At 42.0% G+C, this 12,608-nt stretch overlaps 1 pseudogene; it reads left to right on the forward strand.

Moving 5' to 3' along the window:
- The window catches only part of LOC137562109 (zinc finger protein 208-like), a 250,675-nt pseudogene that overhangs the window by 113,849 nt on the left and 124,218 nt on the right, over positions 1 to 12,608 (forward strand).

Here is a 12,608-nt window from a genome sequence, read left to right on the forward strand (position 1 = left end):
TATATATATATATATATATATATATATATATATATATATATATATATATATATATATACTAGTAAAAAGACCTGCCCATTAAAAGACAAGACAAGACAAATAACATTTATATCGTGCTTTTCTCCTGGCGGACTCAAAGCGCCAGAGCTGCAGCGACTAGGACGCACTCTATAGGCAGTAGCAGTGTTAGGGAGACTTGCCTAAGGTCTCCTACTGAATAGATGCTGGCTTACTGAACAGGCAGTGCTAGGCCACGGCTGCTAACCCCCCCCCCCCCCCCCCCGAACACATCCCGCTTGCTCGTGCCCCACCGCAGTATACAGTATGCATACAGTGAGATATTGTTTGCTTGGCAGTTGGAAAAAGCTATTATTTTCCACAATGCAATGAGGTTTACAAACAGCAAACTGTCAGTTCTGGAAGCACAGACACAGGAGGACCCAGAGACGCATGGGGTTTATTATATAGGATATCTTACTATACTGTCAGAACTTCTCATAATATAGTAAAGATAACATATAATTATTTAATTGCAGGTGTGATGAAAAGCTGAATTCCTGCTCTACACCTAAAAAGTATCTGTCAACAAAGTGGATCTCCAGCAGCACATGATGAGTCACAGAGGAGACAAGCTGCATCACTGCTCAGAGTGTGAGAAAAGCTTCACTTACCCATCACATCTTATTATACACCAGAGGAGTCACACTGGGGAGAGGCCATTTTCTTGTCCTGAATGTGAGAAATGTTTTACTGTGAAATCAAGCCTGGAAGCTCATCAGAGGATTCATACTGGAGAGAAACCTTTTTCCTGCTCTGAATGCCGGAAATGTTTTACCAGTGAATCAACCCTCATAGCTCACCAAAGGAATCACACTGGAGAGAAGCCATTTTCTTGCTCTGAATGTGAGAAGTCCTTCATCACTCAAAAAATATTCAACATTCATCTCCGGATTCACACAGGAGAGAAACCATATAGATGTACAGAATGTGACAAATGCTTCACACAAAGGTCAAGTCTTACTCACCATCAGAGAACTCACACAGGAGAAAAGCCATTTAAATGTACAGAATGTGACAAGAGCTTCACACAAAGGTCAAGTCTTATTTGGCATCAGAGAACTCACACAGGAGAAAAACCATTTAAATGTACAGAATGTGACAAGAGCTTCACACGGGAGGGACATCTTACTCAGCATCAGAGAACTCACACAGGAGAAAAGCCATTTAGCTGCTCAGAATGTGACAAGAGCTTCACACGGGAGGGACATCTTACTCAGCATCAGAGAACTCACACAGGAGAAAAACCATTTAGCTGCTCAGAATGTGACAAGAGCTTCTCACAACAGTCATCTCTGAGAAAACATCAGAAGATACATGAGCGAGTGGATGTCAGCCTGTAAACTAATTTAAATGAACATTTTTGTTGCAGCATCACAGGATTATGATTTTTCATTATAAAAGTTTCATTAACATGTGCATCTTTGAAGCTTATATAGATAGCTTCAGAAAACATGGATACACAGAAAGTACAAAACTGCAGATGAAGTGAACTTCTAAATCCTAACTGACTACATTGTTTTGCACAATAGACGATAATAACATAAGGATATCCATCTAATCAGTGTTTTATTTACAGTCCATTATTATGGAAAAAAAAGTGTAAACTTTGAAATCCATGTGTATGTATAATGTGCATTTGTCAAAGTGTAAAACGCCATTGAAACCTTTATTTTCTGTCACTTTTACTTGCAGTAGTTTGTAAAAATCTAACAGATTTGACAGGTGTTGGACTTATCCATTTCCTCATAGGGGATTTTTATGTTTTTCTTTATTTTCAAAAGTACTAACTGAATGGCAGGTGCTCAGTCCAGCTACTAATAAAGTGCACAAACATGTAGGGAGGCTGACCAACATCCTTGTTTATCTCCTTTCCAGGGACTGCTTTTGTAAAGAATAAAGGAAATACTGAGAATTCCACATGAGGAGATGAAATAATCAAAAAACTTTCAGATCTGTTAGATTTTTATTACCTACTGTTAGCAACAGCTATTGTATTGCTTATAAGAATGTGTAAACATTTACTTTAAATCTAACCACTTTTTGCAATAGTGGTCCTTTAAGAAAATGATCTTTATATAAAAGATCTGTAAATATATCTATGTTTTACATTACTTGAACGTGATTATCCATGTATTTCTATATTTGCGTGGAGGTGTGTGGACAATCAGTTTTAGAAAATGTTGTCATTTTAAATTCAATATATTTTCATCCCTTCTTGACTAATGGTGGGGGGACAGTTAAAATCGTTTATATGTATGTAATTTTATCTGCTCATTGATTGATGTGTTTATGTGTTTTAAGTTTAATTCAATAAAACCTGTAATATCTTTTTAGTATTTTTTATGTGGTAGAAATATTGTTTGCATCGTTGTTCTATGAAATGGGTCTTAATACTAATTTCCAAAGCATTGTAGCCAAACAATAGAGCAACAGGTATGCAAAAGAGTCCATTACCATGGACATAGTCACTGAACTACCTCAAACAAAAGACATCCATGGCAAACCAAAATATATATATATATATATATATATCACACCATGAAGTATAAATAAATATCTTTATTAAGGGATATATCTCATAAAATCAAATTAAAACCACAAGACACACCAGGTGGGAATACAGCCGAGGTAACAAATAATGGAAACACTATATTTCAGATAATAGACACCCGTAGTGTGTAAGGTCACCCCATATAGCAATGTATAATAACACAAGTGCCTGCACAGCAGACCAAATAGTGCTGCAACGTGGACGCTGTGCAGGGCGGATAAACTGCATAAATAACTAGTGACAGATGGTCAACCAAAATCGACTCACTCCGGGATGGGGACAAAACCGCACACCAAGACTGGACAACCGTGTCTGAGCTCACGCGGATGGAACACTGTCCTTCATCGGAGATAGCTAATCGCAACTAAGGCGTGACCACACCCTTTGTGAGACCCTGCCGCGCATAATGATGCACACACAGGATCTTACATATAAGTCCAAGCCTTGTTGTCAGGCCGGCCCAATCCCAGGGTGTTCATTGTTAAATTATATGAATAATATGAATGTGATACAAAAATTATATAAATACAATCAAAGAATATATCAAATTTAATAAATATGCAGAAAATGGCACATATAGAGAAAAATAAAAACAATAATTGCTGAAACGACCACATAATAACATAGTGTCACAGCAATACAGTGATAGACTAGGATGCTCTGTGTTATGTATTGCCTCATTATTACTTACTGTTTCCTTTTCTTCTTTGAAGATAATTCCTATCAGTATTGCTACTGTTACAGTTATTGTTCTGTGTAGTTTTACTTTCAGTTGTTTGGAATTTTGTACTGGCTTTTTCCTTTTAAGCATTATTAGGACCCCATACAGAGGTACTTGTTGACTAAACACTGAGAGTACTTTAAAATAATTTTCTAAATGCGGTTGTATACTCAACGCCATTAACACGGTTTGTTTAACATGTCTTCCACTAAGAAAAATGTTTTGAAAACAGAAAAAACACAGTAAATGAAGATGACATCTAGTGTTTAAATAACATATTGCACCACATAATAACCATATACTGAAACCCAGAAATACAAAAGTCAATCATGGAATTATATACAGGTAATGTAATCATGTGTCCATTTCCTCATAAAATAAATATATATAAATATATAAAACATTAGAAAATATATATATCTAAGAATAAGGGAACCATAAAGGCCCATGTTAGATAAAGTAGCACCAGAAATTAATGTAACAAAAATCATGGTAAAAAAAATGAAGAATAAAATATACTAGTAGACCCAAGCCCATTTAAAAACGGGCTCTAGGTCTTTTTTCTGCCGCTGCCAGGGTGCATGCGTGCGAGTGCCGCACCCAAACCGCCGCCCACACCCACCCGCCTCTCCCACCTCACTCGCCCGCCCACCTCGCTCGCCCGCCTGGTCCCATCCAGCTGTCCATTACTGTGCACATGCGCAGTAGCAGAAAACAGGGACACAGGGACAGCTGGACGCAGCGACACAGGGATTTTATTGTATAGGATACATATATATATATTGTAAGAGTTTGGGCAACCTTGTTAATCGTTATGATTTTCCTGCATAAATCATTGGTTGTTACAATAAAAAATGTTAAATATATCATATAGGAGACACACACCGTGATATTTGAGAAGTGAAATGAAGTGTATTGGATTTACAGAAAGTGTGCAAAGCATGTTCTTCAATGTCGGGGCCTTTTGGCTGTTAGGCTAGGGCAGGGGTTCTCAAACTTTTCCAGGTCAAGGCACCCTTTACGACTCTAAAAAATTTTCAAGGCACCCCTTGACAAAACCGGTTGCCATATTGAGGCACACCCACCTCAGGAGTACTGCGTCTGCACTCCCAGACACGTGTATCCAAAGAGGGTGGTGGGCAGCAGAGTGAGAGGGGTGGTGGGCAGCAGAGTGAGAGGGGTGGTGGGCAGCAGAGTGAGGGGGGTGGTGGGCAGCAGAGTGAGGGGTGGTGGGCAGCAGAGTGAGGGGGTGGTGGGCAGCAGTGTGAGGGGGTGGTGGGCAGCAGAGTGAGGGGGTGGTGAGGGGGTGGTGGGCAGCAGAGTGAGGGGGTGGTGGGCAGCAGAGTGAGGGGGGTGGTGGGCAGCAGAGTGAGGGGGGTGGTGGGCAGCAGAGTGAAGGGGGGTGGTGGGTAGCAGAGTGAAGGGGTGGTGGGCAGCAGAGTGAGGGGGGTGGTGGGCAGCAGAGTGAAGGGGGGTGGTGGGCAGCAGAGTGAAGGGGTGGTGGGCAGGAGAGTGAGGGGGGTGGTGGGTAGCAGAGTGAGGGGGGTGGTGGGCAGGAGAGTGAGGGGGGTGGTGGGTAGCAGAGTGAGGGTGGTGGTGGGCAGCAGAGTGAGGGGGTGGTGGGCAGCAGAGTGAGGGGGTGGTGGGCAGCAGAGTGAGGGGGTGGTGGGCAGCAGTGTGAGGGGGTGGTGGGCAGCAGAGTGAGGGGGTGGTGGGCAGCAGAGTGAGGGGGTGGTGGGCAGCAGAGTGAGGGGGGTGGTGGGCAGCAGAGTGAGGGGGGTGGTGGGCAGCAGAGTGAAGGGGGGTGGTGGGTAGCAGAGTGAAGGGGTGGTGGGCAGCAGAGTGAGGGGGGTGGTGGGCAGCAGAGTGAAGGGGGTGGTGGGCAGCAGAGTGAAGGGGTGGTGGGCAGGAGAGTGAGGGGGGTGGTGGGTAGCAGAGTGAGGGGGGTGGTGGGCAGGAGAGTGAAGGAGTGGTGGGCAGCAGAGTGAGGGCACATTGAAGTTACTTATGTGTCAGAAAGAGATGCAGCAGAGATTGTGCACATACTGAGGATGTGGGGGAAGGGCAGGCAGACAGCGTTGTAGGCTGACAGTGAAGAGATGCAGCATTCACATTTTACCTTACTCTGCCTTTCTCCCTGCTGTCCCTGTACTAATGCAGAAAAGGCTGGAACCATTAACTAACTTCTGGATTCATAAACTTCCACCTTGCATCTCTCTAGCTGTACTCCGTGGGGAGGCGGGGCTAGTCGGCTGGCCAACCAATGTGGTAAAGATCCTCTCCCCCTTCACTGTGCTGTGAAACAATGAACAGGGGGCAGGGGAGGGATTAACTCAGGCTTGCTGGCTCTCTGCACGTGCAGGCACAGCCAGCCTGCATCTAATGATTTTACAGGGCAGAGCAGGATTGTGAAGTCCTGCAGAGGATTTGATACACGCGATTAGGAGGGCAGCCGCGGCACCCCTGGGATCTGTTCACGGCGCACCAGGGTGCCGCGGCACCCAGTTTGAGAACCTCTGGGCTAGGGTATTCAGTAAGGAAGGGTCTAAGATTGCCATTATTCCTTAAGATCAGGGGCGTAACAATAAGGGCTGCAAGTGAGGGGGGGCTCAGGGCCATTTTGGGGGGCTGGAGGGGTCGCAGCATGAGGGGAAAGCCATGGCCACACATCGGCGGGGAGGGGGGATGGTCCCCCCCTCCCTCACCTCGGGCTCTCCCCTCTGTGCTCCCCTCCAGCATTAATCAGTGTCTGTGCAGGCAGCGGCAGATACACATACCTTCCTGCATTCCACCGTGGATATTCCTCTCTCTGGTGTCTGATGCGACATCCTGTATAAACAGGAAGTTGCTTCAGACACTAGAGAGAGGAACATCCACGGTTGAATGCAGGAAGGTATGTGTATCTGCCGCTGCCTGCCGCCTGCACAGACACTGATAATAGATGCTGGAGGTTCCTAGTTACGCCCCTGCTTAAGATGTCCCAGTGTCTGGATAGAAGTTCTTGTAACTGTGTCCACAGTGTGTTGTGTGAAGTCGTAGATATTTGTTTATACTTCATGAAGTGATATACATTATTACATATATTTTGGTTTGCCATGGATGTTTTCTTTTAGAGGTAGTTTATTGCCAAAGCATTGTCGATTATATAAATACACCAAAACAGGGCTCACCAATATGGTTTATCCCATTTATTCAATCAACAGAGCATACAAAAATGTTTTGGGACAGAAGACTGAACATCTGAGGGAGGGAGAGTGGCTCAAAACCTTATGCCAGGCTTCCTGTACTTTCTTTTCATTAAATAATTGTGCTAGCCCCAGTTTTCTGTTTTTTCACTGGTATATCTGGGTGTGGTGGTACAGGAGTGCTGCTTGGCCGAGACGAATCAAGCAGGTGCGCACCCAAAGCAGGTAAAGAAGGTGATTTTGGTGCTCGCACTGTCCCGCTCTGCAGCCTGACCTGGGCACTGCCATGGACATAACATTGTTATATCCATGTCCGCGCAAGGGTAATTCGGTTATCCGATGATCGCTGGACCCCAAATTACTTCTCCCTCTGAGTTGCTATGACTCGGAGGGGGAATAGTAATTAACGCCACTGGGAGATGTCATTCTGCTCACCATGTGCCCAAAAGTTTGGGCGGCAAAGTGCCATGTATGCCACAGCAGGGGCCTCCCGTGCTGCCATTACTGCTCTGTCTGTTACTTGTAGGGCTGCTGCTGCCTCCCCATCATTAATACACAGACCTCAGAATAGCAGTAATGTGAACAGAGGAAGTGAGGTTATTGCTCATTTCCTGCATTTTATGTGTGTCATATGGTTACTGTGTGCTGCATCACTTTGGGTCACGGCTGATCTGCAGGTCTCTGAGTGTTGGGGAAAGGGAGGTTGGGTGGGGATGGGTGGAAGGTCAGCTCTGGCTACTAATTAATTATTTATTTAAGTATTTATATAGTGCTGACATATTATGCAGCACTGTACAGAGTGTATTGTCTTGTCACTAACTGTCCCTCAGAGGAGCTCACAATCTAGTGCCTACCATAGTCATATGTTTATGTATGTATCGTGTAGTACATGTATCATAGTCTATGGCCAATTTAGGGGGAAGCCAATGAACGTATCTGTATGTGTGAGGAAACCTGAGTGCTTGGAGGAAAGCTATGCAGACCTGGGGAGAACATACAAACTACTTGCAGGGGGTGACTATATATGCAGGGGGTGCAACTTTGACTACCTACCTATACTGAAGGGCTACCTATTGGGGAGGGGGCACCATTGGCTATCCATTACAGAAGAAGGGACCTTTGACTGGCACCGTGGAGAAGGGCCACAAATGTGCCATGTGGGGCCACAAAATCCATAGCAGCTACCCTGTGGTGGTAACTGTACATACATTTTTATGCATACAGAAAAAGTATATATATATATATGTATATATATATATATATATATATATATATATATATATATATATATATATATAGTATAATGCAATATATAATTCCTAGCAAAGGTATGAGGGACAATTTTATCCAATTGATTTTGCAGTAGCTCCTACTGTACCACAGCTGCATACTATAGTAACATAATACACATCCTGTGGGTCAAGTGATGTTAAAAGAAGAATCACTGTGTATTTCTTTTTAATTGTTGATGGGGGATTTTTAACATCCATGTGAGCCCTGTATGCTGGGATACAAGGCTTAGTGCAGAGATCGCTGATGGACTTTGGGAGCTTTCTAAATAAACAAATAGTCCGTAACTGTGGCGATTGGATTTCTGAGAAGCTCCAGCAGCAGAAAGCTGCCTTGGTGATTGCAAAGGAAGGGGGGGAAGTGCGAGAGTCTTTTGATGTGTGTGCGAGCCACGGGAGAAACAGCACGAGTGGTCCCAATGATTTATATGATGGAGGGTGAGGGGAAAAAAGACTGTTTGTTTATTTAGATAGCTCCCAGAGTCCGTCAGCTCAGCGTCAGCGTCCGCACTGAGCCAGCATACAGGGCTCATGCGGATGTTAAAAAACCCACTAACAATTAAAAGGAAATACACAGTGATTCTTCTGCATGTATGCAGTGACTACTGTGAGGGTACTTAAAGGGGCACTACAGCGAATAATTGTAAAATGTAAAATATGTGCAAACATATACAAATAAGAAGCACGGTTTTTCCAGAGTAAAATGAGCCATAAATTACTTTTCTCCTATGTTGCTGTCACTTACAGTAGGTAGTAGAAATCTGACAGAAGTGACAGGTTTTGGACTAGTCCATCTGTTTATAGGGGATTCTCAGAGATTTATTTATTTTTAAAAGCACTTAGTGAATGGCAGTTGCTCCGTCCAACTGCCAAAAAAACTGTGTAGTGAGAGGGGAAGCTGGCCAGCATCATTGTTTAAATCCTTTTTAGGGAATACCTTTATAAAGAATAAAAGCCTTGCTGAGAATCCCCTATGAAGAGATGGACTAGTCCAAAACTTCTGTCAGATTTCTATTACCTACTGTAAGTGACAGCAACATAGGAGAAAAGTAATTTATGGCTCATTTTACTCTGGAAAAAATGTAATGTACTTCGTATTTGTATATATTTGTACATATTTTACATTTTACAATTTTTTGCCATAGTGCACCTCTAAAAACAAAGTGTTTCGTGACAGTGGTCCTTTAAGAAGATTACATTGCATGTTTACATTCACAGCTAGGGTGTTGACACTGGGAGAAAACACATTTACATCAAAATAGTACATTCAAAAAAATATTCAAAAAATATTTAACCACTTCAGCCTATCTGGATGGATATACTCATCCAGATAGGCAGCACTAACTGCCACAGCTCCCATTCATTGATCTATGTCTCCGTATGAAAGACTGACGGCTTCTCTGAAAAGCAGCAATTTTTCTAAGTTTCACGTCTTCCCTTCACTTCCTGTGAGCAAGAGTTCTCGCTTACAGGATGGAAAAAAAATAATTACTGAGGCCATCTTGTGGACAAATAGTAAAACTACATCTACATACATTTTTTAAATAAATATACTCAATCAACTACCTTTAAAATTATCTGTGTACCTCCTCACTCCCCCCAAAAAATGTTTCAATAAAAAAATAAATAAAAAAATTACAATAAAAAAAAACAAAACATAAATAGTTACCCAAGGGTCTGAACTTTTTAATATGCATGTCAAGAGAGTATATTATTATTTTTTTTTTTTTAATTATAAGCTTGTAGTTGTATATAGTGATGGATGCAAATTGAAAAAATGCACCTTTATTTCCAAATAAAATATTGGCTCCATACATTGTGATAGGGACATATTTTAAATGGTGTAATAACCAGGACAAATGGGTAAATAAAATATGTGGGTTTTAATGATGGTAGCATGTATTATTTTAAAACTACAATGGCTGAAAACTGAGAAATAATTATTTTTTTCCATTTTTTTCCTAATATTCCAGTTAAATTGCATTGAGAAAAAAATAATTCTTAGCAAAATGTACCACCCAAAGAAAGCCTAATTGGTGGCGGAAAAAACAAGATATAGATCAATTCATTGTGATAAGTAGTGATAAAGTTATTGGCGAATGAATGGGAGGTGAAAGTTGCTCGGATGCATAAGGTGAAACAACACTGAAGGCTGAAGTGGTTAAAACACCAGAAGTGTAGGTAACCAATACTTTTTGGCGTATAAGATTCTCTGGAATTTAAGACGCACCTAGGGCAAAAACCAGGAAACAACAATATACTAAACCTGGTGCGTCCGTGTTCCAGGAGCGTCTTGTGGATGTTTTCCCCCAATTATTGTGTCCTTCTGTGTCAGGCAGCCTATTGTGCCAATCAAAGTGCGGGGATCACCTCCTTTAAAATGACTGCAGTAGGACACCCATTATTGGCACATAGTGGACATAAATGATAATAATAATAAAAAAATACAAATGTAACCATAACAGTAAACTCTATATTGTTATCAGACTCATCATACATGCTCATGATATATTGACTATGCTCCCAGTTCTACATTTTGACTACTAAAACAGCAAGAAACAGCACTTATCAGTTTTACTAATCTGGCTAAGCATTAAGACTCATTTTTAAACATATAACCATCGTTCCCCTCCCCCCAAAAAACAAATGCACGTCCCTTCTGAGAAAATTGTTTCTCATATTCTCAGTTTGTATTCATTATTTGGATCACTTCTGAAAATAGTCAATGTTGTTTTGACACACCCTGCATATTTGGTGATCCTAGCATGTATGGGGACTTTGCTATTAACTGCTTAATTCAGCGGCCCTTGACATTTCTTTAAAAAACTAAATTAAAAAGCATTTACATAAAAGATGTCTTTATAGTCGACTATTTTGCACTTCGATTTCCCTCCACTATGCCACTGTCTGGGTTTTTGGACACTTTTTACTGCTTTTTCAAAGAAATCCTGGTTGCAGAGATGCCCTGAAGATCTAAGAGGTTCACCTGCCATCATTGGGGCTCGCTGCGGACAGTGCAGAGTGTTCTTTTCTTATTGCTGGCATTAGACACAGCTCTCCAGTAGAGAAAGGAGAGGAATTTGTAGATCTTAAAAGTTCCTTTATTCAGTTTATATGCAGATGTTGTTTCTCCAAACAAGCTCAGGTGGAGCATGTATGTAAAATAGACATTCACCACATACTGCGGGAACTGTAGTGTCTCAATGGATCCTTAGTGAATGTAAATAAACAAGGCCTTTGTGTGTGATGGTGTAAAGCTCTCATTTGAAGTGAATTCTTATGCTGGGAATACACCATGCCCCAAATGCAATTCATTTTTTCTCCTAAGTTTTCTCCTAGGTGATATTTTCAAACTTGTCAATAAAATTAATTTTACACCACCAGCAAGCAAAAAAATACGCCAAATAATTTTGATGGTACTTTTTCATCTACATTTTGGAATTTTTTCAAATGCAAAGTGCTGAAAATATATTCTAAATCGAAGATGAAAAATTATCTCCTAGGAGATAACTCAGGAGAAAAAGTTAATTGCATAAGGGCCCATAAGTTTTTTTTTTGGCAGATGGGTTGATAGATAATATCCAACAGGTCTGATCTGATTTTCTCATAGAAGTAAGTAAAAATAGATTGGAAAATCAATTGATTAGTAAATTTGCTTGAAAAACCTATTGGGCTTGATTAACACTTAGCGCTGGAGTGAAAAGCCTCTTAGTGCCCCATAAGTAACTCTGCGCGCACTAACAGTCACGCAAAGCTACTTCACGCATAGCCCTGCTCAGTGTGCGTGCAGCGCGGTGCGTGGGTAATAGTGCGTGGGTATGTTAGTGTAGTTGTTTACATTGTATTAGTGTAGGTTCCGGGTGTGTAAGGAGACTTTCTTCTCCATTGGTTGCTGAGGAGGACGGTTTTTTTTATTAAAGTTGGGGCATTTTTCCTTTTATTTACTTTCCTTGTATTACGGAGAGGGAGGGGCGGGACCCTTTTTTGTAGCTGGTCTTCCGTGTGCCATCAGCCCCTGATGAGTCGTTCCTGATGAAATGCACAGGGCGGAGCTCCGGCACACGTGACCAGTAAGGAAATCTTGAGAGCGCACAGCTGGGTGCTGAGCGGCGTGTAGCGAGGTTCTGAGGCGGCACTGGTCGGGACAGTCACCCGGGGACTGCATCTGTACCTTGATATGCGTGTTTAAGAGCCATCGCTTATGAGTGCAATTCCTTTTAATCATTAAATTTTTTATGGTTTTACACTATGTTAGCCCGTTTCAGTTTTAGTTACTGAGGAACGAGTAAGTCTAATAAGAAGCAGAGCTGGACAGCCTGGACTGTTGAGTGTCCAACAAACCCCCAAAAAGCTGTCATTCTAGCCTCTGGATACTTTGGAAGACAGTTGGGTGAGTGCTGGGGGGTGTCCCAGCACTGGTGGTGTAGTATGAGGTGACGGACAGAGTACTTTGGAGAGGTGTTGGAATTTACTTCAGTCCCGCAGTTATACACTATATATGTGCTTCTGTCTTTCTTGCATGTGACGTGAAACAAGGCTTATGCAGATTGGAGAAGCTGACACAGTTTAATCCATTGTTTGGGACTGTTTCCTCGGACAATAAGGAACGTGAGATCTTTTCTGTATTATTGGCCTGTGTTTTGTGAGCGTGGACTTTTATTATCAATACTGACTTATATTGTTTAACACAGCAATTTTGGAATGCGAACCACATCTGCAGTTGTTCTATCCTAAGCGCATAAGCATTTCTTTATAGTCATGGGACTAACTGCCCCTAAGAGGACATTAGAAGCTAATCATTA

This window comes from Hyperolius riggenbachi, chromosome 3 (assembly GCF_040937935.1).
Source record: "Hyperolius riggenbachi isolate aHypRig1 chromosome 3, aHypRig1.pri, whole genome shotgun sequence".
Classification (NCBI taxonomy): Eukaryota; Metazoa; Chordata; class Amphibia; order Anura; family Hyperoliidae; genus Hyperolius; species Hyperolius riggenbachi.